Here is a 23,634-nt window from a genome sequence, read left to right as displayed (position 1 = left end):
ATGCTTTACACAGACATTGCCCATTCTGTTATCGTTAATGTTTTCATGTTATATTGAACATTTTCTTCAAACCTTTCCTTTATGTTTCTTGTGATTATTGGTCTCATCCATCATTTATCTTTCAATGGATTATAACACATCAAAAGGCAAGATCTGCAAAATTGCAGCACATAGAACCAGTAGAACCACACTCCTCCATGATTACTGCTTCTGAGGTAATGGAAACAGTATTTGCAAATACTGATTTGGAAGAAGAATGATGTCCCTGAATCACAGGATATTAAACAGCTAGTGGCTAAAGAGCATTTGTTAACTCTAGAAAGTAGCATCTTAGCCTCCAGTGAAAACCAACTGTAAGCCCGAATAGCCAGCTCCTTTGAAAATGACATCAGACCTCCTTCAGAGATTTCCTTCTTTGTCTAGGGCTATAAACCAATTTTGTTAGTGCTCTTTGCTGTTTATTTGGGGCCCTGGGGTGTTCTTATTTATTTATTTAAGCTTTTTATATACCGACAATCGTTGGGAACATCTTAACAAGGGTACTAATATTAGTGGGAATACAAAAACAGGAGGGGAGCTATAACACATAATTGATGATAATATGATGGTTGAAGAACATATGTACATAGGAAACAATGCACTAGAATAATGTTTACAAATGTAGGTGTGTGACTTTGGGATGTGACTTTGGGATGCCACTCTGGATGGTTTTTTGCTCTTTTTATGATACTTTGGAGTTCTTATAATACTCACTCAGTTGCTTTCTCTCTATATCACTGTCTTGCGGGGGGGGGGGGGGATTTCTGCCTTTGTTCCCCTTCATTGAATCTTGAACTATTCATGCCATACTTGGTGTCACTTTGCCATTCTTGTAAAGCCATCAGGGGTTCATGCCACTTTTGTTGGTGACCTTTTGCCCACTTTTGAAGCCTTGTGGTAATCTGGCTAGTCTTGCTACTGATTTGATCCTCTGACAGTATCTTGGAGAACTCCTGCCACTGCTGGCACCAGTTTGCCCCATTGCAGATCTTTTGGTTCTTCATGTCACTTTTGATGCTATGCTTACATTGTCTTAATATATTGATATCTTCCCACCATTCTCATTAGAAATGGTTAGAATATCCCAATTTATGAGCCCAAAATAGGCTGCACTGCTTCCCCTATTGACTATAATAGATAAAGAATGAATGAATAAAGCAAACAAATGGAGGTGCCCTGTGAAACAAATGAATCATCTGAAACATTTTTTTTCCTCTGCACATCCTTAAAAAATAGCTACAGTTCTTTAAGTCAGTTTTCCATCTATGGAGGTTTAAATAATTGCATGGAATGTGAAGTATAATACATTCTCCATAATATAATGGCTTATGAATTTTGGAGGGCAAATAGCTTCAAATATTCAGGATTTGCCACATAGCAACTGACAAAAAACTTAAATATTCAGGATACATTTGGTTGAAAAATAAATATGAAGCATGACTCAAAAAAAGATATTCAGAGAGCTTGTAGGAAGAAGAGCCCCAATGGATGCTCCATTAACACCTTCCCCCCTCCCCCCCCCCCCTCCACCACCACAGACCTTCCCACATCTATTCACCCAAATAGATAGGCACTTGTTAATCATCCCCTAGTGTCATCAGACCCAAATATGTTTGCTTTTACTCCTACTCCAAACTGACATATTGTAAGTCATGAAGGACATCTATGAGCTCATAATTCTTCTTTAAACCTTGTAAATCTTAGTTCTTGTTTGTTATAAATTGCTGTGATTTTTCATGTTTTCCATCCTGTTGTAATATCTGTAATGATATCTTTGCTATTGGTGTTTTTTTTCTAGTTGGACAGCATCAGATCTGCAAGTTTCTTCTTTCCAATTTCAAAGCAAAGCAAGAAACTTTTGTTCAGTTCTTATGTTTTCATACACAATAACATGAAAAATAGAATATATAACATTCCTACTGCAAAGCGTATGTTATGTGCGCCGGACGCGGAAGACCCGAGGATCAGCCCCCTCACCTCTTTCAAACAGGTCTATCCAGTAAAGTGCGGCCGCGTTTACCCCGCTCCTAACCCACATTCTACTCACTTTCCGGCCGCGTTAGCCCTTCCTGCGATCCCAAATCCCCTTTAACCTACTCCTACCGCGTCCTAAAATCCCCGGGCAACTCCTTCCGCACGCGGCATGTATATTGCATGCAAACGAGCGAATTAGCTATTCCCTAGCATCCCGTAACCCGCGCCCCAACTATCGCTATTTTACCCTGCCGTTTTGTCGCGCGTTTAACCTGTTAACTTACCGCCTACCCTTACCCCTGCGGTAGAGGCAGGGGTAAGGGTAGGCGGCAAGCTTTCTCCCAGCCCCCACTCACCTGCCCCGGCCGCGATCATGGGTGCCGGTCTCCGGGGCAGCCCCAGGCCTCTCCCCTCCTCCCGAAGCAAAAAAAAAAGCGAAAAAAATGTTGCAGCCCCCTCCGATGTCTGGAGGGGGCTGCAAAAAGTAAGTCCCTTCGCCGCTTCATACTGCCAGCCCCTTCTTCCCTCCTCCCGGAGCAAGGCTGCTTTCGCGCCCTGCTTCGGGAGGAGGGAAGAAGAGACACTGACAGTGTGAAGCGGCGAAGCAACTTACTTTTTGCAGCCCCCTCCGGACATCGGACCTCTCCTGCCTCCCGCTGCGCGACTTACTTTTTTTTGCAGCCCTCCGGCCATCAGCAGGAACGGATTGTGGCTCCCCTGCCTCCCGGCGAAGATGGACGCCTGCTCGGGGGAAAGCGGCCCCTGTGCGTGCAATTGGCCGCTCAAGACGTGACGTCACATGCCGTGACGCCAAACGTCGTGACGTCACGTCTTGAGCGGCCAATTGCACGCACAGGGGCCGCTTTCCCCCGTGCAGGCGTCCATCTTCGCCGGGAGGCAGGGGAGCCACGATCCGTTCCTGCTGATGGCCGGAGGGCTGCAAAAAAAATTAAGTCGCGCAGCGGGAGGCAGGAGAGGTCCGATGTCTGGAGGGAGCTGCAAAAAGTAAGTTGCTTCACCGCTTCACACTGTCAGTGTCTCTTCTTCCCTCCTCCCGAAGCAGGGCGCGAAAAGCAGCCTTGCTCCGGGAGGAGGGAAGAAGAGACACTGACAGTGTGAAGCGGCGAAGCAACTTACTTTTTGCAGGCGTCCATCTTCGCGAGCAGCTGGAGGCAGGAGAGGTCGTCCGATGTCCGGAGGGGGCTGCAAAAAGTAAGTCGCTTCGCCGCTTCGTACTGCCAGTCCCTTCTCCCCTCCTCCCGGAGCAAGGCTGCTTTTCGCGCCCTGCTTCGGGAGGAGGGGAGGGGGGACTGGCAGTCCCGACTTCCTGGTATCTGTCATTTCAAATGACATTTGAAATGACAGATACCAGCGTGGCGTGAAGTGTTAGGCCCGCGCACCCAGGATACTGTATAGGTGCTCTATCCAGTAAAATGGGTTGCGCGGGCCTAACGCTTCACGGACCCTTCTTAGACGCGGTTTTCATTTGCATGAAATTATAGTTCAGGATCGAGCGGTAGGTGAGCTGCACTGTGCGTGCGGCAACCGTGGGTGCGCCGGGCACTAACGCAGCTCTTCCTACCGCTCGGTACTGGATAGACCTGAAAGTGATCCAGCATCTGGTCCCTCATCTCTTGCGGCTGGGGGCCGCCGGCTCTGACCTTGGGCCGCCCCTGGGGCCTCCGGCTCTGCTGCAGTTCCTGATGTTCTGCGTCAGGCCTCTCCACGTGGCCCGCGGAGAGATGCCATTCCGACCAGTGCCGCGCCCCTCTCTAGGCGCGTGCACGCGCACAGTTAGTCCTTATATAGGGCCCGCGGCGGGAACCTGGCCGCGGTCCTGGATGATGATGTCAGCAGAACTCCGGTATATAAGCCTGGGCTCCACTCTCTCAAATGGCCTTTGCAACAGGTCCCTACACTTGTCGAGTACTCGTTGCCTCTTCAGTTCCTGGTTCCCGATTCCCGATCGCCCTCCTACGGGTAGTGTGAACCCCACCTCAGCCCAAGGGTCCACCTCTGGCGCAACAGCGTTCTTCGAAAAAACATGTTACTTGTATTGCCCACTTTTATCCCTTCACTCAAATTGCCACCTCCTCCTCCTGCCCTGCTCATCACTCAACATTCTAGCAGACATGTTTCCCTCCACAGGGAACTTTATTCTTTACAAGAGAGGGGGTGAGGGACCAGGACTGGTAGTATGCTAAGGTGTTTAATCAGTAGTAATGTTCTCAGTAAAAAGAGGGTATCAGGTCAGGGTTAGAAGAAACTTGCCACTTTCACTACAGATGCAATGAGAAAAAGGAATTAAGTTCAAAAAGGTTTTTGGTTGGTGAAAAAAAAGTTCCAAGTCAGCTATCTGGCAATAAATCACCATGTTTTCTCTCTGAATCAGGAGCATCATAGATGTACTAGTAAAAACTGGCAACCAACATCTCTATTTACTTCGATGGAGTGGCAGTGGATTGCTTTATAGAGGTGTCTATGGACTTTTTAACAGTGCAGATTTAACAGTACTGTTCTATTAGTTGTTTTGATAGAGCTGCCATCTGTTCTGGAACTTGCCATATGTCCTGATTATGTAAGATTGCTTTGCAGCTTATATTTTAATCTCTGGACTATTTCAGAGTACAGTAGCTATAGCTGGAGGAATGTTTCAGCATGGTCAATCAAAATACTTCCTTAATATGTTAGAAGTAATTGCTATAAAGGCTAAAAAGCACATTTTCCCTACTGACTTATACTGCCCTTCAGCTAGAGAAAGTTGTTTTTTATCTGAATATTTTCCATATGTGCTTGGGTTTCTATAGAATGCCTACCTACAGTGTGTCCTATATCTAATGAAAAAATTAGTCATAAGTAGTTTCCATTCTTGAATATCAATCATTACTAAAGAAACTAATACATATTCAGCTCATGATTCATATATATTTATAAGGATAGTATAGTTTGCTTACAAATTTGGATCTAACCCATAGAGCCACTAAGCTGCAAAGTTTTATTGCAGAAAGTGGTCCCAGTATTGCAGGGGTGGGTGTTGCCTTGATAGTGAGGACCCCCCCCCCCCAAAAAAAAAAAAAAAAAACCTTTACGGCTGTATGGTATGTTCTTTGTTTCACAGTCAAATACCTTGAGGCAAAACATCATGCCTAGTGGCCCTTTAACATGATGGTGGGCCCACCTCTAGGGACAGCCAATGCCTTAAAGGGCTGCCAGACAAAAAAAAAATAAAATAAATAAAAGTTATGCGCCCAAACAGGGAGGTTGAACAGGGTCAGAGTTGACCCTCGTCTTAACCTGGGGGTCACCATTCTAGGCATCCCTGACTCACCCAAATTAAAAAAATTAGTGCACATATTGCTCCATGATGGTGGTAACCCTGCCTCCCCCGCTCAACCTCCCCATTTTGACTTACAACTTTATTTGTTTTGGCCAGCCCTTTAAATGTGAGGCAGGAGTCTTGGGACCCACATTGCAAATTTAGAGTGCACATTTAGTGCATTTGAAATTGTTGCATTCGTCAGTCTTCGAAGGCTTCGCCCCGCCTACCTCTCTCTACTTGCAGCTCCTCCCACTCACCTTGGACTGATGGTCGCCGCGGCATCTGCTTGCCGTTCTCTCCGGCGTCCCCGGACAGGCTTTGGTGCTGCCTCCCGCCATTCTCCTTCAAGGTACCTCTAGGGCGCGCGCGCACATGCCATCCTTATCTTTAACTTCACGTTGGTGCGAACCTCAGGGGCATCCCCCTGTTCTGATGTCACGAATCCAGGGTATATCTGCCTACAGTATTTGCTAGCTCATTGAGTTAGCAACAGGATTCATACAAATGGGATTCGCTCTCCGTTCCTAAGCTACTCTGCCACTCCAGCTCTACCTGGAACTCTTACTACCCTTCGGGGTCACTAACGGGGTACCCACTCCTCGGAGGCCTCTCTGCTTCTTTCAGGTGCTATCAGGAAACCGGTACTTGCTCCTCAAGGGCCCATGTTCCCTGTGTCGATGCCTGCTACTTCTACCCTTCTACTTGGAAGAACAAACTTACAGTCACCATCAGTGAGTACAGAAAACATCTCTCTCTACAGTACTGCTTCGCCGGAATCAGGTACTCGATCCTCGAGGGCCTGCTCTCTGCTCCGGTGCCAGACCTCTTGTCTAGTGGAATCTCTGCTACTGCTAGTGAGTACAACACCACTGAGTCTCTCTGCTCTAAGGGTTCAGGTACTCGCTCCTCGAGGGCCTGCTCTCCCTGACTCAGAGATCTCCTATTTCTACTTGAGACTCTGAATGCTAATCTTATTGCGTGCTCATAACTCTCAGCCTCTTTCCACTACAGCACTGCTCTACAGAGTATCTGCTGTTTCAGCGTTCTGTGAGAGATGCGCCCAGCCAGGCTATACAACCACTACTCACTACTGCCACCTCTGGTGGTTCCATAAACTGTTTAATAAAAGATTCAAATCTGGGTTTGTCTGTCCAGAGTTTAGCCTGACACTGTGGTCCCTCATGGGACTGCCCCCATGGGCATGGTCAGCTGCCACAGTGTCCAAGGATCCATCCAAACACCATTAACCATAACAGATTGCTAACTCCATGGAGCTGGCTCAGCTCAACGCCTTGCAGGCCATTCCAGGCCTGGCTTTGCACATTGCTGAACAACAAGATGCATTGGAAAAATTGACTACTGTGTTTCATCAGCTGCACGCACAGAAGAATCAAGGTTCTATATCCAGTAATGAAGGTCAGTTACCTGAAGTAACTATAAAGACTATTGTGCCTCTTGCTGCTCCAGTACGTTTTTCTGGAGAGATTCAGAGAACTAGAGGCTTCTTAAACCAGTGTTGTATGCATTTTGCATTGCAACCTACTCATTTCCCCACAGCCTATGCCAAGACTACTTATATTCTATCCTACCTGGATGGAAGGGCTTTGACTTGGGCGTCTGCGCTATGGGAACGCAAAGACCCTATACTTCAGGATATTGACGGATTTATGGACTTGTTTAAATCCGTTTTTGATGATCCTGCCCGGTATACTGTTGCTGGTTCTATATTAGTGGACCTGAAGCAAGGCAACCGACCTCTGGCTGATTTCGCTATAGAGTTAAAGACTCTTGCGACTGAATTACATTGGGACCCTAGATGCCTAAAAACTCTCTTCTTCAAAGGTTTGGATTCCCGCTTGAAGGACAAGCTGTCTGCTCGCGAAACACCTGATTTGCTGGATGAGCTAGTGGCCTTAGCTACTAGAATTGATCACCGGCTTCGTGATAAAGTGCAAGAGCTCAAGCCTTGTAAAGGACCTGTTCAGAAGGAAGTTCATGCTAAGCCTGCACTCAGGATGATTCCTTTGACTCCCACTGCCAGTGGGGAAGAACCGATGCAACTTGGTCACAGTCACCTGACATCCAAAGAGAGAAGACTTCGGAAGAAGAATGGATTGTGCATGTACTGTGGACAAGCTGGTCATGCAGTCCAAACATGCCCGATATGTCCAGGAAATGGACGGGCCTAAGTCCTGTGGGAGGACTCTTCTTAGGCTTCACTACGACCTCTCCTCCGCTCTCTCTCCCTGTCTCTCTGATCTGCGGACCTTTGGAGTTTCAGACTCTTGCCCTGGTGGACTCGGGCAGGAGGTAATTTTATTCTTCAACGTCTAGTGGAACACTTGAGGATTCCCCTCACCACTATGAAGACTCCACTACTCTTATCATCTATACATGGAGAGCCTTTACCAGGTGTTGTTACCTGTTGTACCAAACTGGTATCCCTCCGCACCGGAGCTCTCCACACCAAACTAATTTCCTTCTTTGTGTTGGAGAATGCCATGCACCCGATCGTTCTGGGGTTACCATGTTTGCAGCTGCATATGCCGCAATTCAATTGGGCCATGTTGGAACTCTCCCATTGGGGCCCAGAATGCCATGGCAAATGCCTAAAGGAGGTTACTCCTATTCTCTGTATCCCTACAACTCCAGTGATGCCAGGTCTGCCGCCTCAGTATGCATTATTTCATGATGTTTTCTCCAAGGAAGCTGCTGACATCCTTCCGCCACATAGAACTTATGACTGCGCCATAAGACTGAAACCCAATGCTGAACCTCCTAAAGGATGTGTCTATCCCTTGTCGGTGGTGGTGAACAAAGCCATGTCAGAGTACATTGAGGAAAATTTGCAAAAGGGTTTCATTAGACCATCTAAGACTCCTGCGGGTGCAGGCTTCTACTTCATGGGAAGAAGGACAGCACACTGCTTCCTTGTATCGATTATCGAGGTCTGAACGAGATCACAATTAAAGACTGATACCCCTTACCTCCGATCTCAGAGCTTTTCGATCGACTTCAAGGAGCCAAGATATTCTCAAAACGTGACCTGAAGGGAGCCTATAACTTGATTCACATTTGCGAAGGCGACGAGTGGAAAACAGCTTTCAACACTCGAGATGGCCATTTCGAATATTTGGTGATGCCTTTCAGCCTGTGCAACGCCCCCGCCGTGTTTCAGAACATGATGAACAACATTCTGCGGGACCTTCTGTACAAATGTGTCATTGTCTACCTAGATGACATCTTGATCTTTTTGTCAATCTCGCCCCCTGGGAAACAACTCACACCCCAAGAGTAGTTGCTAAACTGGCCGTTTAATGTAAGGGGTGGTTGTTAGCTGTGGGCAACAAGGTTTACAAGAAGATAAGAATTATTTCATAGGAAAAAACCCACTTAGACTCAAACTGATAGTTTTGTTAGAGCTAATAACTTCTTTATAAAAAAAAACTTTTAGTTTGATACATAACTTTCTGAAGATATCTCAAATACAACAGATTCAACAACATGTCAGAAAAATATAAATACAACAAAATTTGCTTCCTTTATCCTTTCAATTATGTATCCTTCCTTTTCATTTTTATAAATTTCTCAGTCTTTACACATAACCTCTACCATGCTTTTTGGTCCATTCTCCTTTTCTTTTCCTACAAATAATTTTTTTTTTTATATTGTCTTTGGTTGAGTGAGCTCACCAATTGAAGACCGGTGGGGCCCTTTCTTTCAGGTTGCACTTCTTCTTTTCAAAGAGTCCAGTTTTCTCCACTGCAGGTTCCTCAGGCACCTACTACCTATCTAAAAAAACTAATTGAAAGAAACTATGTATTCTATTTTTTTAACACTATCTAACTAATGCAAATAAATGAATAATTATAATTCCTCTAACTAAACCCTTAACCAGACAGTCTTAAAAAATATATATTCAAATAGATGAAAGGGTTCTTTATGCATCAGCATAGAATATAGATACTAACTCTCTTTGGAAAGTAAAAATGAAAAGGCTTAATTATAGGCACTTAGGCAAATAAACATAGTGATTTTTATTTCTTTTTATTTGTGCCTCAGCTTTCACAATATTTCTTAAAGCTTAAGAAATACCTTTTAAAATAAATATAGAATCCTCAGACTCCTAAATGATTCCTTTACTTTCAGACAGTTACAGTAACTTAACAGAGGTCCTGCTTTCCTAGCAGCCAGGTTTAAGCTCAACCTGCTTCAGAGAGGATATTAATTAGCCCACTGTCAGTTCAAAACCAACAAACTTCTTACAAAAGTTTCTTAGGGCTAAAGAAATTCCTTTTAAATCAATATAGGATCCTTAGATTCCTAAATGATTCCTTTTAAATTCAGACAGTAACAACATCTTAACAGTGGTCTGGCTTCTTAGCAGCCAGGGTTAAGTTCAACCAGTTCAGATAGGAGGCTTGTTACAATAACTAGCCACTGTCAGCTTAAAACTAACAAAACTTCAACAAAATTCTTTTCCTTTCCTTTTCTTTTAAGAGTCCCTATCACAATCACAAGCTAGAGCCAAACTCCCGCGGGGCTCTCTAAGTTAATTAAGACTCTCATTCATACACTCACCCCCTTACACTCTCAGACTGTGATAAAAAGCTCAAAAAAATGTCTTTGAGAGAGAGGATCTTCTTAGACACAACCTTCCTCTCTCAAGGCTACCCACCCACTCACTGTTTAACTGTCACACTTGGAATGCTGACAGCAGCCATCCCAAGCTCAGTGACCCTGTGACAGCCATAGCCATATAGAACCTTCATTCAGACACACCTAAACTTGCCCTTTTTATACCCCTTACCTCTTTTTAGAACTTTTTCTTTTTTTTCTTTTAACCCTTATGGGTTACATTTTCACAAGATATGCCTACTCATCTAGCAGATGTCAAACAAGTATTACTGAGACTTCGAGAACACCGTCTCTATGCCAAATTGTCAAAATGCGAGTTTCACAAAGAATCTGTGCCTTTTCTTGGATACATCGTATGAAAACAAAGCTTCCAGATGAATCCTCAAAAATTGGAGAGTATCAAGAATTGGTCTCAACCTACCAGTCTGAAGGCCTTGAGATGATTTTTGGGGTTTACAAACTACTATAGAAGTTTCATAAAGAACTATTCTTCTTTGACAGTGCCCTTAACTGCTATGACACAGAAAGGGGCTAATGTTTCAAAATGGTCTGCGGAGGCCATTTCCGCGTTCGAGAAATTAAAGACTGCCTTTTCCACTGAGCCATGTCTGCGTCACCCGGACCCCAACAGACCCTTCATCGTGGAGGTTGATGCTTCAGATGTTGGAGTAGGGGCCGTGTTGAGCCAAACTGGAGATTCATCCTTACATCCCTACTCCTTTTTCTCGCGGCACTTTTCTCCTGCAGAGAAGAACTATGGGATCGGAGATAAAGAGCTCCTGGCTATTAAAATGGCATTCGAGGAATGGCGACCTTGGCTCGAAGGCACCCAACATCAAATTACTGTATTCCTGGACCATAAGAATCTAGAGTATCTCCATCATGCGCAACGTCTTAACCACAGACAAGCCAGATGGTCCTTGTTTTTTAATCGCTTTGACTTCGTGCTCAAATACCATCCCGGAGACAAGAATACCAGAGCAGATGCCCTGTCTCACTCTTTCCTCTCTGAGGATGTTCCTGAAGAACCTCAGCATATCATCGACCCGAAGTAAGTCATCTTGGTGGCTACTCACTCCGTGCCTGCCGGTAAAACGATTGTACCGAAGAACATCAGAAAGAAACTTTTACACTGGAATAATGATTCTAAGCTGGCTGGCCATCCTGGTCAACGCTGTACCCTGCTGAAATTACTAGGGATGTGCAGCAGGGACGGATTCATCCCATTCGGTATTCGTATTTGTCAGGACCCAAATCCGTTGCATCCGTTCTCGGGGGACCACGATCCATTCATTAGTTATATATGTATTCGTTTCCCAAAAAAACCCCCCATCCCAACCCTTTAAATTTAATTAACTACACAAGATGGCGCTGGCCATACATTGCTCCTACCATGTGACAGGGGCCGACCAATGGCACCAGTAGCCCCTGTGACATAGTAAGGGAAAAGGCTATCGGTGTAATTTTGAATACCAGCAGCCGATGGCCCGAGTGCAGGAGATTGCTCCAGGATCCCCGCTGGACCACCAGGGACTTTTGGCAAGTCTTGGGGGGGTCAGGAGGGTGGGGGTTTATTTGTTAGTGATACGTTGTATTCATGGGGGTTCGCCATACATTTTGTGACCCCCACAAATACAACAAATATGGCATATACGTTGCGGATTGCCAATACATTGCAAGCAAATTCACAACCCTAGAAATTACAGAAGTACTATTGGTGGCCTAACATCAAGGAAGACACGTACTCCTATGTAGCGTCATTCTCCAGCTTTGCCAAACATAAGCCTACTTCTGGTCAGCCTTGGGGATTGCTGCAACCGCTGCCAGTTCCAGAGGAGCCATGGACTCACATCGCTACAGACTTTGTAGTTGATTTGCCTCTTTCTGGAGGAATGAATACTATCTGGGTGATGGTTGACCGTTTCAGTAAAATGGCCCATTTCGTGGTGCTGCTTGGCTTACCTTCAGCCTTGGAGCTCGCTAAGCTCTTCATCATTCACATCTTTCACCTACATGGCCTACCGAAGCACATTGTCTCTGACAGAGGATCACAATTCACGGCAAAATTCTGGAAGGCTTTGTGCAAGCTATTTGACATCTCTCTGGATTATATCTCTGCCTTTCATCCCCAATCTAATGGCCAAACTGAGAGGATGAATAGGACCCTAAAACAGTTCTTTCATGCCTATGTGAGTTGCCATCAGAATAACTGGGCCGAACTGTTGCCATGGGCAGAATTCGCCATTAATTCACATCCAGCGTCATCCACTGGATCAACACCATTCAAAGTGGTTTATGGATGACTACCTTCACCGCCACTTCTGCTGACTCTCTCAGTGTCATCCTCAGCAGCTCAATCCACTGCTGATGGTATCCATCAATTATAGATTCAGACTAAAGATATGCTAATCAAAGCGGGTGAACGAGAAAAGAAATCATTCGACGCTCATCATTCTAAAGCGCCTGTATTTCTACCTGGTGAGAAAGTCAGGTTGTCAACTAAGCACTTGAGACTAAAGTTACCTTCTACTCGATTTGCTCCACGCTAAGTTGGACTGTTTCCAATTCTCTAACGTCTTGGCAACATTACATACAGTCTGAAGCTACTGCCTGGATTGAAAATCCACAACGCATTCCACGTTTCTCTTTTGAAACCACTCATTCTCAGTAAGTTCTCATCCAAGTCTCCAGAACCAACTTCTATTACCACAGAAGAAGATCTTGAATATAATGTGGAAGCTATGCTGGATGTAAGAAGACATGGCAAAACTTGGGTATACCTTCTGTCTTGGGAAGGTTGCGGCCCCGAAGAAAATTCTTGGGATCCGATGGCAAATATCCTGGACAAAGAGATGCTTCTTCAGTTTCATCAGATGCATCCACTCAAACCAAACCCTGGTAAAAGGGCCGGAGGCCATCCTTTGAAGGGGGTACTGTTGCATCTGTAGGTTTCCACGGCTTCACCCCGCCTACCTCTCTCTACTTACGGCTCCTCCGGCTCACCTTGGACTGATGGCCGCCTCAGCTTCTGCTTGCTGTTCTCTCCGGCGTCCCCAGACTAGCTTTGGTGCTGCCTCCCGCCATTCTCCTTCAAGATATCTCTAGGGTGCGTGCGCGCATGTCACCCTCATCTTTAACTTCACATTGGCGTGAACTTCAGGGGCGTCCTTCTATTCTGACGTCACGACTCCAGGGTATATCTACCTACGGTATTTGCTAGCTCATTGAGTTAGCAACAGGATTCATACGGATGGCATTCACTCTCCATTCCTAAGCTACTCTGCCACTCCAGCTCTACCTGGACCTCTTGCTACCCTTCGGGGTCACTAATGGGGTGACCGCTCCTCGGGGGCCTCTCTGGTTCTTTCAGGTGCCATCAGGAAACCGGTACTCGCTCCTCAAGGGCCCATGTTCCCTGTGTCGCTGCCTGCTACTTCTACCCTTCTACTTGGAAGAACTAACTTACAGTCACCATCAGTGAGTACAGAAAACATCTCTCTCTACAGTACTGCTTCGCCGGAATCAGGTATTCGCTCCTCGAGGGCGTGCTCTCTGCTCCGGTGCCAGACCTCTCGTCTAGTGGAATCTCTGCTACTGCTAGTGAGTACAACACCACTGAGTCTCTCTGCTCTAAGGGATCAGGTACTCGCTCCTCAAGGGCCTGCTCTCCCTGTCTCGGAGCTCTCCTATTTCTACTTGGGACACTGAATGCTAATCTTATTGTGTGCTCATAACTCTCAGCCTCTTTCTACTACAGCACTGCTCTACAGTGTTCTGTGAGAGATGCCCCTAGCCGGGCTCTACAACCACTACTCACTACTGCCACCTCTGGTGGTTCCATAAACTGTTTAATAAAAGATTCAAATCTGTGTTTGTCTGTCCAGAGTTTAGCCTGACACTGTGGTCCCTCATGGGATTGCCACCTGTGGGCGTGGTCAGCTGCCACAGTGTGCAAAGATCCACCCAAACACCATCAACCATAACAGAAATAGGTGTTGTTGTTTTGTCATGTTTGGCCATGATAAAATATTTGCATCGGATTGCCTATTCATGTCCTTCTTTGCATGCATTTGCATTCTTAATGCATACTAATTGCATTCAAAGAAGGTTATTATAATAGGGGAGGCAAGAAGGGTGAGAAGATGCAAAATATCACATATATTTCCTGATATTGCTGCAATATACACTGTTTTACGCATGTTAGATCACTACTGTGGCTTGATGCATCTTCCAGTAAGTATGGTGCCATAGGAAATCTTACTTTTAGGGTGAAAATTCATATTTACCAGGTCTAATAGTAGACTTTTTCTATTATCAAGATTTAATGGGACCTATCAAAAATAGTTTCAGGTGTTTGGATTATTCCAGAGTTGTTGTTCTGTACAAATTTGCTAAAGTGTGCCAAATAACAGTATGCTATGTGCTACATAATCTGGCAATGCATCAGGCCATGCCATCTGTTCAGGAAATTCCTCTCCTACCTGATCCTCCAATATCAAAATCATTTCCAGATAACAATACAGAGGAAAGAAGATAAGATTAAGCTACTTAGAAATATTTATACTTATAAATATTTTTGTTTCGGTTAATGACATGAAAACATTGTATAGTATGTAAGCCCTCTTTGGGTACAATAAGGAAAAAGTGCCTATTATAATTTTTCATGGATGTACCAATTTCACTTGGTTTTTCTTTTTGCCATCATCCATTAATTTTTATCTAATTTCTCCAGTTAAAATTAATTGTATTTTAAAGGCTACAATGATGTGATGACTATGAAAGAATTAGAGGTGAGAGCGTTGAGACAATCTTAGAACACAACATTCTCTGGTCTTATGGATGACAATTTTCAAAGGCATTTCAGTGGTTAGAGCAGTGTTTTACTCACAGAGATTGCATTTTATAAAATTGCCCACCCAATATGTAGGTAAACGTATGTTTATACCAGCTATTTGCAATTAAATTTATCTGGACTGAGCAGAGACATTCCCGGGGATAGAGTTGGGGAAGATATAAGGATTTATGTGCATACTTTTGAAAATGTACATAAGACCATGTACATTTTTCCCAAAATTTTCTGTGCACATAATAGCTGGTGTAATTGTCTTTGAGTAAATTTGGTGGGACAATTTTCAAGGAGGATTTTTATGTATATTTGCTGTCTAATTTAGGAAGTCTGTCTAAAGTTACCCCCTCAGGGCCTGATTTTCAAGCCCAGTTTTAAGCACATTAGTTGAAAATAAACCTGCAGTATATGTGTAAAAGTTCATGTAAAATATAATTTTGCATGTACTTTTACCCACACTACAAGTAGGCACTTCCAGGGGATGGAGTTGGGGCAGGGGAAGGATTTACATTTATGAATTTGAGTTTCAAAAGCAGGGAATAACTTCTATGTATAACTTTGCGTGTTGAATGCCAGAATCTGCAATGTTTCAGAGCAGACTTAAGTGCATAGATCTGCTTTGAATATTTATTCTAAAGTCTGCAGGTACAAAATACCAGCAGACTTTAGCCCTATGTGGGCTGTTTAAAAATTATACTCCCTGAGGACAATTTTCATAAGCCATTTACCTGGGTAAATACCAATTTGTTTGAAAATTACCCACTTTTTACCCAGCAAAAAGAATGTGAGTTGTTCTGCTGAATTCGTAATTTTAGCTGCATTAGCAGAATGTATTCCTGGGAATGTACATTTAGGTCAGGGAAGGAAAATAATGCACATAGAGTGCATTTCTAAATCTACAAACACTATTTTCCATGGGATGAGTATCTGCTCAAACAGTAGGTGCAAAGATTTGCAACTTTGTCATTAGGGCAATTTTCAAAGTGAAAGTACATGCGTGCTTTCCCCTTAAAAATGGTATAAAGACTACAGATAAAATCTACCCATGTGATGTGGGTGCACAGAACCCCTATTGCAGACGTAACTGATAATAAAGAGTGATGAAAATGCATTGGAACATTTTTTGACATGTCACGTCATTATTCTTGTTCTCGTAATTTTTTTTAATTTTTGATGAGAAGTAGCTTTATAAATTTTAACAAGTATTCTATAGCATTTATGCTTCAGTTTGTGCATTGTTTTTGCTGGACAGGCAGATGCCGCAGAAGGGGAGATGCTAGATAGAAATGCTGTGTATGCTGAAAAGTTACTAGGTCATACAGTTAGGTTTAGAAACACACCAAATGTTACGCTCCCTGTCTGCACCCGGCCTGCACATGGGCCTGCTCACCTTGCTAGCTCCTCTGCAGGTCATGGGTCGGCCTCCCCAACAGCAGCCACGAGCTCCTTCAGGCCTCGGTGTCCCGCAGCAGCGGTTGCCAGGCCTTCCACAGCACACCAGGCCTCATGCCGGAGTTCGGCATTTCCAGTGGCATTGGCCACATCCCTACGCACACACGCACACGGACCGCCCGGATTCTTGTAGGGTCAGGGGCGGGTCCTAGCTCTGTGGCGCGCCCTGATTGAACGTTTAATATACGGAAGTCCCTGCCTGCACTTCCTTGCCTTGACAATCAGGTCGGCACTGCATGTGTACTAGTTTGCCTCCGCGTTCACAGTCTTGTTCCAGTCTTGTTCCAGCCTTGTTCCACTGTCCTACTGTTCCAGCGTCCTACTGTTCAAGCCTTGTCCAGTGTCCTTCTGTTCCAGCGTCTGTCTGTCCTATCTCCCCAGTAGTACCCTCGGACTGTCTCTCTAGTACTGACCTCGGCCTGCTCCTTGACCATTCTGTCCGCTGCCTGGATTGTGACCTCATCTGACCTCCAGAACCTGACCCCCGCCTCGTTGACTACTCCTCGGGCTGATCTTTGGATTCTGACCTCGGATGCCATTGACCATGTCTCCTGATTCTGGCTCTGTTAAGAACATAAGAATATAAGAACATGCCATACTGGGTCAGACCAAGAGTCCATCAAGCCCAGCATCCTGTTTCCAACAGTGGCCAATCCAGGCCAGAAGAACCTGGTAAGTACTCAAAAACTAAGTCTATTCCATGTTACCATTGCTAGTAATAGCAGTGGCTATTTTCTAAGTCAACTTAATTAATAGCAGTTAATGGACTTCTCCTCCAAGAACTTATCCAATCCTTTTTTAAACACAGCTATACTAACTGCACTAACCACATCCTCTGGCAACAAATTTCAGAGTTTAATTGTGTGTTGAGTAAAAAATAACTTTCTCCGATTAGTTTTAAATGTGCCACATGATAACTTCATGGAGTGCCCCCTAGTCTTCTATTATCCGAAAAAGTAAATAACCAATTCACATCTACCCGTTCTAGACCTCTCATGATTTTAAACACCTCTATCATATCCCCCCTCAGCCATCTCTTCTCCAAGCTGAAAAGTCCTAACCTCTTTAGTCTTTCCTCATAGGGGAGCTGTTCCATTCCCCTTATTATTTTGGTAGCCCTTCTCTGTACCTTCTCCAATCGCAATTATATCTTTTTTGAGATGTGGCGACCAAAATTGTACACAGTATTCAAGGTGCGGTCTCACCATGGAGCGATACAGAGGCACTATGACATTTTCAGTTTTATTCACCATTCTCTTTCTAATAATTCCCAACATTCTGTTTGCTTTTTTGACTGCCGCAGCACACCAAACTGACAATTTCAATGTGTTATCCACTATGACGCCTAGATCTCTTTCTTGGGTAGTAGCACCTAATATGGAACTTAACATTGTGTAACTATAGCATGGGTTATTTTTTCCTATATGCATCACCTTGCACTTATCCACATTACATTTCATCTGCCATTTTGATGCCCAATTTTCCAGTCTCACAAGGTCTTCCTGCAATTTATCACAATCTGCTTGTGAGTTAACTACTCTGAACAATTTTGTATCATCTGCAAATTTGATTATCTCACTCATCATATTTCTTTCCAGATAATTTATAAATATATTAAAAAGTAAGGGTCCCAAAACAGATCCCTGAGGCACTCCACAGTTTACCCTTTTCTTCTGAGAAAATTGTCCATTCAATCCTACTCTCTGTTTCTTGTCTTTTAGCCAGTTTGCAATCCACGAAAGAACATCACCACCTATCCCATGACTTTTTACTTTTCCTAGAAGCCTCTCATGAGGAACTTTGTCTAACGCCTTCTGAAAATCCAAGTATACTACATCTACCGGTTCACCTGTGTCCACATGTTTATTAACTCCTTCAAAAAAGTGAAGCAGATTTGTGAGGCAAGACTTGCCTTGGGTAAAGCCATGCTGACTTTGTTCCATTAAACCATGTCTTTCTATATGTTCTGTGATTTTGATGCTTAGAACACTTTCCACTATTTTTCCTGGCACTGAAGTCAGGCTAACTGGTCTGTAGTTTCCCGGATCTCTCCTGGAGCCCTTTTTAAATATTGGGGTTACATTTGCTATCCTCCAGTCTTCAGGTACAATGGATGATTTTAATGATAGGTTACAAATTTTTACTAATAGGTCTGAAATTTCATTTTTTAGTTCCTTCAGAACTTTGGGGTGTATACCATCCGGTCCAGGTGATTTACTACTCTTCAGTTTGTCAATCAGGTCTACCACATCTTCTAGGTTCACCGTGATTTGATTCAGTCCATCTAAATCATTACCCATGAAAACCTTCTCCAGTACAGGTACCTCCCCAACATCCTCTTCAGTAAACACCGAAACAAAGAAATCATTTAATCTTTCCGTGATGGCCTTATCTTCTCTAAGTGCCCCTTTAACCCCTCGATCATCTAATGGTCCAACTGACTCCCTCACAGGCTTCATGCTTTGGATATATTTAAAAAAGTTTTTACTGTGAGTTTTTGCCTCTACGGCCAGCTTATTTTCAAATTCTCTCTTAGCCTGTCTTACATTTAACTTGCTAACGTTTATGCATCATCCTATTTTCTTCTGTTGGATCCTTCTTCCAATTTTTGAATGAATATCTTTTGGCTAAAATAGCTTCTGTCACCTCCCCTTTTAACCATGCCGGTAATCGTTTTGCCTTCTTTCCACCTTTCTTAATGCATGGAATACATCTGGACTGTGCTTCTAGAATGGTATTTTTTAACAATGACCATGCTTCTTACACATTTTTTACTTTTGTAGCTGCTCCTTTCTGTATTTTTCTAACAATTTTTCTCATTATATCAAAGTTTCCCTTTTGAAACTTTAGTGTGAGAGCCGTGGATTTGCATACTGTTACTCTTCTAGTCATTAATTCAAATTTGATCATATTATGATCACTGTTGCCAAGTGGCCCCACCACCGTTACCTCTCTCACCAAGTCCTGTACTCCACTGAGAATTAGATCCTGTTCCTTGCCTTGTCATCGCCTACGCTGTTCTGGTCTTCCTTGCTCCACAAGACTTACAGCCTAGAGTCTGACCGTGCTCCCTTGTTGTTCATGGGCACGCTTTTCTGTTACCTCTCCGGGAGACCCTGCAAGGCCCACCTAAGTCCAAGCGGCCCAGGTCCCTATGGGCTGCACCCAGGGGGACCGCGGGCTTCCAGTGGTGAAGCTCATCCTAGCCTCTGTGTCCTCCTGTGCTCCACCCAGTGGGGATAGGTGCTTTTTGGTCCCTAACAGGGAGCCATTCTCCACTGCTCCTGGACAAGGGTCCACCTCCAAGCGCAACACCAAGGTCATGCTGGCACTGTAGCTAGTCGCAGGCACATAGATAGCATTTGCATACAAAGCAAGTGTGAATTTACATGCAGACTGAGAATGAATTTACATACAGCCATTTAGATTAATTGTTTATAGTAAAAAGCTAATCATAGAAATATTTTGACAATTGTGTAATCTAGCTTAGGGGTTGGAAATGTAAAAGTATAAATCCAATATAATGACTTATCAGTAAAATCAAGAGAGAGAGTTTAATTCTATGTGCTTTGCATGGCACTCTGTCTCTCTCCATATTATATTATTTGCAGCATTTAATAAAAAAATAAGTTTTTTCTCCACAGCTGTTGGCTCTAAGTATTTATTTATTTATTTACAGCACATGGACTTTGCAGCAAAGGAGGCAGTTTCAAATTGTTCTCTAAAGCACCTCCATTATGCTCCAGGGAGCAGTGATGTTGGCCTTTACAGGCTCAGCATGAAATACTAAGATAAGTCATATTGATAATGCTAATATTCAATGTATTCTATTTTATATCATTATATAATGTGTTTAGCAATCTGTTTTTCATTTCCAATTAGCAAATTAATACAATGATCTTGCTATTGTAATCCCCTTTCTAGGACATTCATTTTATTATGGTACACACATTTGGATACTACTGAGGCCATGCAAAACTCAGTATAGCCCTGGTGCTTCTTTTAGAAATAGGGGGTTCACTTACAGTCCAGTAAATAATAAGTGTGGGAAGAAGAAAAAAATTCATTTTTTTTTATTTTGGTGGTGGGGGGATCCCTCGAATTTTGTTTTATCTAATATTTATTTTATTTATTTCAAAAAAAAATGAAATAAATATTTAAAAAAAAAAAGAAATGGGGCCTCCCAATGCCTCCTGCCCCCCCCCCCCACCCATCCCTCCCACACGAAAAATGACAGGGCCATGATCCTCCCTGGCATTTACTTACCTGGTCTATGGAGGATTTGATGCCAAGGCCCAGAAACAGACTGGACACCAGAGCCCAACCTGGGGACCTCGGTCTGAATCCATGCTCGATGCTGGGGCCCAAACAGAAGCCAGTTCCTGATACCTGGGCCTATGCCTAGGTCAAGGTGTGGGCCCGTGCTCAATGCAGGACCCAGCCTGGAAACCCAGGCCTGATGTGGAAGTCTCTGTCTAGACCCAGGCCTGATGTTTGGGTCCAGGGTGAAGCCCAGGCCTGGTGCAAAAGCCTCAGAGCTCTTCTTTCTTTATTCTTTTTTTTCTGTCTTCTGTAAGATTTAACAAACTCTGGTGCATCCTCCCCAGTGAAAGGTGCCATTTTGATATACAGCATCTAATTATACTGCCATACTTTTAAATGGTGCCCTCTGCTGTGGAGGATGCACCAGAGTTAATAAACTCTGGTGCTTCTCAAACAGAAGGGGTCATTTCATCATAGAATATAGAAGAAAGAAGACCGAAGAAAGAAGACCTCAGAGGCCTCCAAGTTGGGCCCTGACATTGGGCCTGGGTCCACCCAGCATTGGGACCCGGTTTCCAGACCAAGCCCCAGTGTTGGATCTGGGCTGAGTTCCAGGTGTTGGGACCTAGCATCTGAGTTGTGCCCCGGCATTGGACCAGGGCCTGGGCCTAGACCATGATGCTGGATTCACGATGCAGCAGGTAAGTTTCTACAATTTTTTGGATCTCAGCAGAGGCCCCAGCGTTGGGCTTTGGCTGATACCCTGGCATCATGCTCACGCCTAGGCCATGGTTCTTGTATCAGTCCACGGCCTATTTCCTATGTGAGGCCACAGCTTCTGGCCTGGGCTTAGGCCAGAAGGATCGCTTTTTTATTTTCTAAATGAATCATGTAAACTGTCTAAATTTTGACTGAACTTCAATCATTTCTCTTTGAGAATGAAATGAAATAGAAAATATTGTCTCTTTTCCTAAAAAGAGACAATATATATATTTTTTTTTTTGCCAAAAGTCCAGCGGGGGTCCAGGAGCGACCTCCTGCACTCGGGCCGTATTGCCGTATTGCAAAATGGCGCCGGCCGTACGGCCATACGGCTGGCGCCATTTTGCAATACGGCAATACGGCCATACGGCCGGCGCCATTTTGCAATACGGCCAGAGTGCAGGAGGTCACTCCCGGACCCCCGCTGGATTTTTGGTAAGTCTTGTGGGGGTCAGGAGGCCCCCACAAGCTGGCCAAAAGTCCCTGGGGGTCCAGCGGGGGTCCGGGAGCGATCTTCTGCGCTCGTGACATCGGGGAACAGGAACCAAAATGGCGCCGGCGCTACCTTTGCCCTGTCATATGACAGGGCAAAGGTAGCGCCGGCACCATTTCTATTAACGCAGCCGTGGCCCGAGAGTGGAAGATCACACCAGGACCCCCCCACTGGACCCCAGGTAATTTAAAACATTTTGGGGGGGTTTGGGAGGGTGGGGGATTTATTTTAAAGGGTTGGGGTGGGTTTTAGGGTTGTTTTAGTGTGCCGGTTTTCCCGCCCTCCCCCTTCCCCTCCCCCCTCCCCCGATTTACGATTTTTGACGATAAATTGGGGGAATTCCTATTGTATCGCACGTCTAACAATTTTTGACGATTTAAAATATATCGGACGATATTTTAAATCGTCAAAAAACAATTCACATCCCTATAGGAGAGATGCACAGCAGCATCCCAGATTGGCAAGAAGACATCAAAGTGTAAGAGCTGGAGTATGCCAGGAAAAAACAGTGGAAGAAAGAGGTTAAGAATCCAAGGTATAAAATCTGCACATGGCAGCAAGGCCTAGAGGCATAAGGATCTAAAGGTGTAGGATGAGGGGAATAGCATTAAATGCAGAGAGGCATGGGAGATGCCACCATTCTGTTGGTGCATAAGACAACCATTGAGGGGGATGCTTCTCCCTATTGAAGTATGGATGCATCTGGCTGATCCATCAGTCCAGTAAGAAATAGGGATGTGAATCGTTTTTTGATGATTTAAAAAAATCATCCGATATTTTTTAAATCGTCAAAAATCGTTAGAGTGCATGATACAATGGAAAGTTTCCTGATTTATCGTGAAAAATTGTTACTCCCGTTAGTGTCCACTAATGGGAGTTATTTTGGGGAAGGGCGGGAAAACCGGCATCCCAAAACAACCCCTAAAACCACCCCGACCCTATAAAACTAATCCCTTACCTTCCCCCACCCTCACAAACCCCCCCAAAACTTTTTACGAGTACCTGGTGGTCCAGTGGGGCCGCGGGGACCGATCACCCGCTCCCGGGCCATCGGCACCATTTTGGCTGCCACTCAAAAATGGCGCCGATGGCCCGATAAAAAAAACCCCAACCTACCCGACCCTTTAAAAATGACCCCCTAGCTTCCCCCACCCTCCCGATCCCCCCAAAACTGGCTGGCCAGCGCCATCTTTAAAGATGGCGCCGGCCAGCCAGTGCTCCTACCATGTGACAGGGGCTGGCCAATGGCACAGATACCCTGTCACATGGTAAGGGCAAAGGGCCATCGGTGCCATCTTTGAGTGGCAGCCGATGGCCCGAGAACGGGAGATCACTCCCGGGACCACCACTGGACCACCAGGTAATTTTAAATTGTTTTGGGGGGATCGGGAGGGTGGGGGAAGCTAAGGGTCATTTTTAATGGGTTGGGTGGTTTGTTTTTTTATATCGGGTCATCGGCGCCATTTTTGAGTGGCAGCCAAAATGGCGCCAATGGCCCGAGAGCTGGAGATTGGTCACCGCACCCCCACTGGCCCACCAGGTACTCATAAAAAGTTTTGGGGGGGTTCAGGAGGGTGGGGGAACGTAAGGGATCAATTTTAAAGGGTCGACCCTCACTAAAAAAAAATTAACGATGTGAATCGGAACCGATTCCGATTCACATCTCCACCGATCAGATTTTTTTCTCCCTCCAGCCGAACCCGATCGTTAAGACGATCGGGCACACGATTCACATCCCTAGTAAAAAATGTTTGTGTCACAGAGTAAGCCATGCTCGTCATTGGTAGATAGGTACTCAAGTGCACAGTAGAGTGGAACTGCGAGTGGTTTATGAAATCAGTTATGGTT

Source organism: Rhinatrema bivittatum, chromosome 2, assembly GCF_901001135.1.
Source record: "Rhinatrema bivittatum chromosome 2, aRhiBiv1.1, whole genome shotgun sequence".
NCBI lineage: Eukaryota > Metazoa > Chordata > Amphibia > Gymnophiona > Rhinatrematidae > Rhinatrema > Rhinatrema bivittatum.
The sequence above is the reverse complement of the archived record's forward strand: the minus strand, read 5'-3'. Positions refer to the sequence as shown.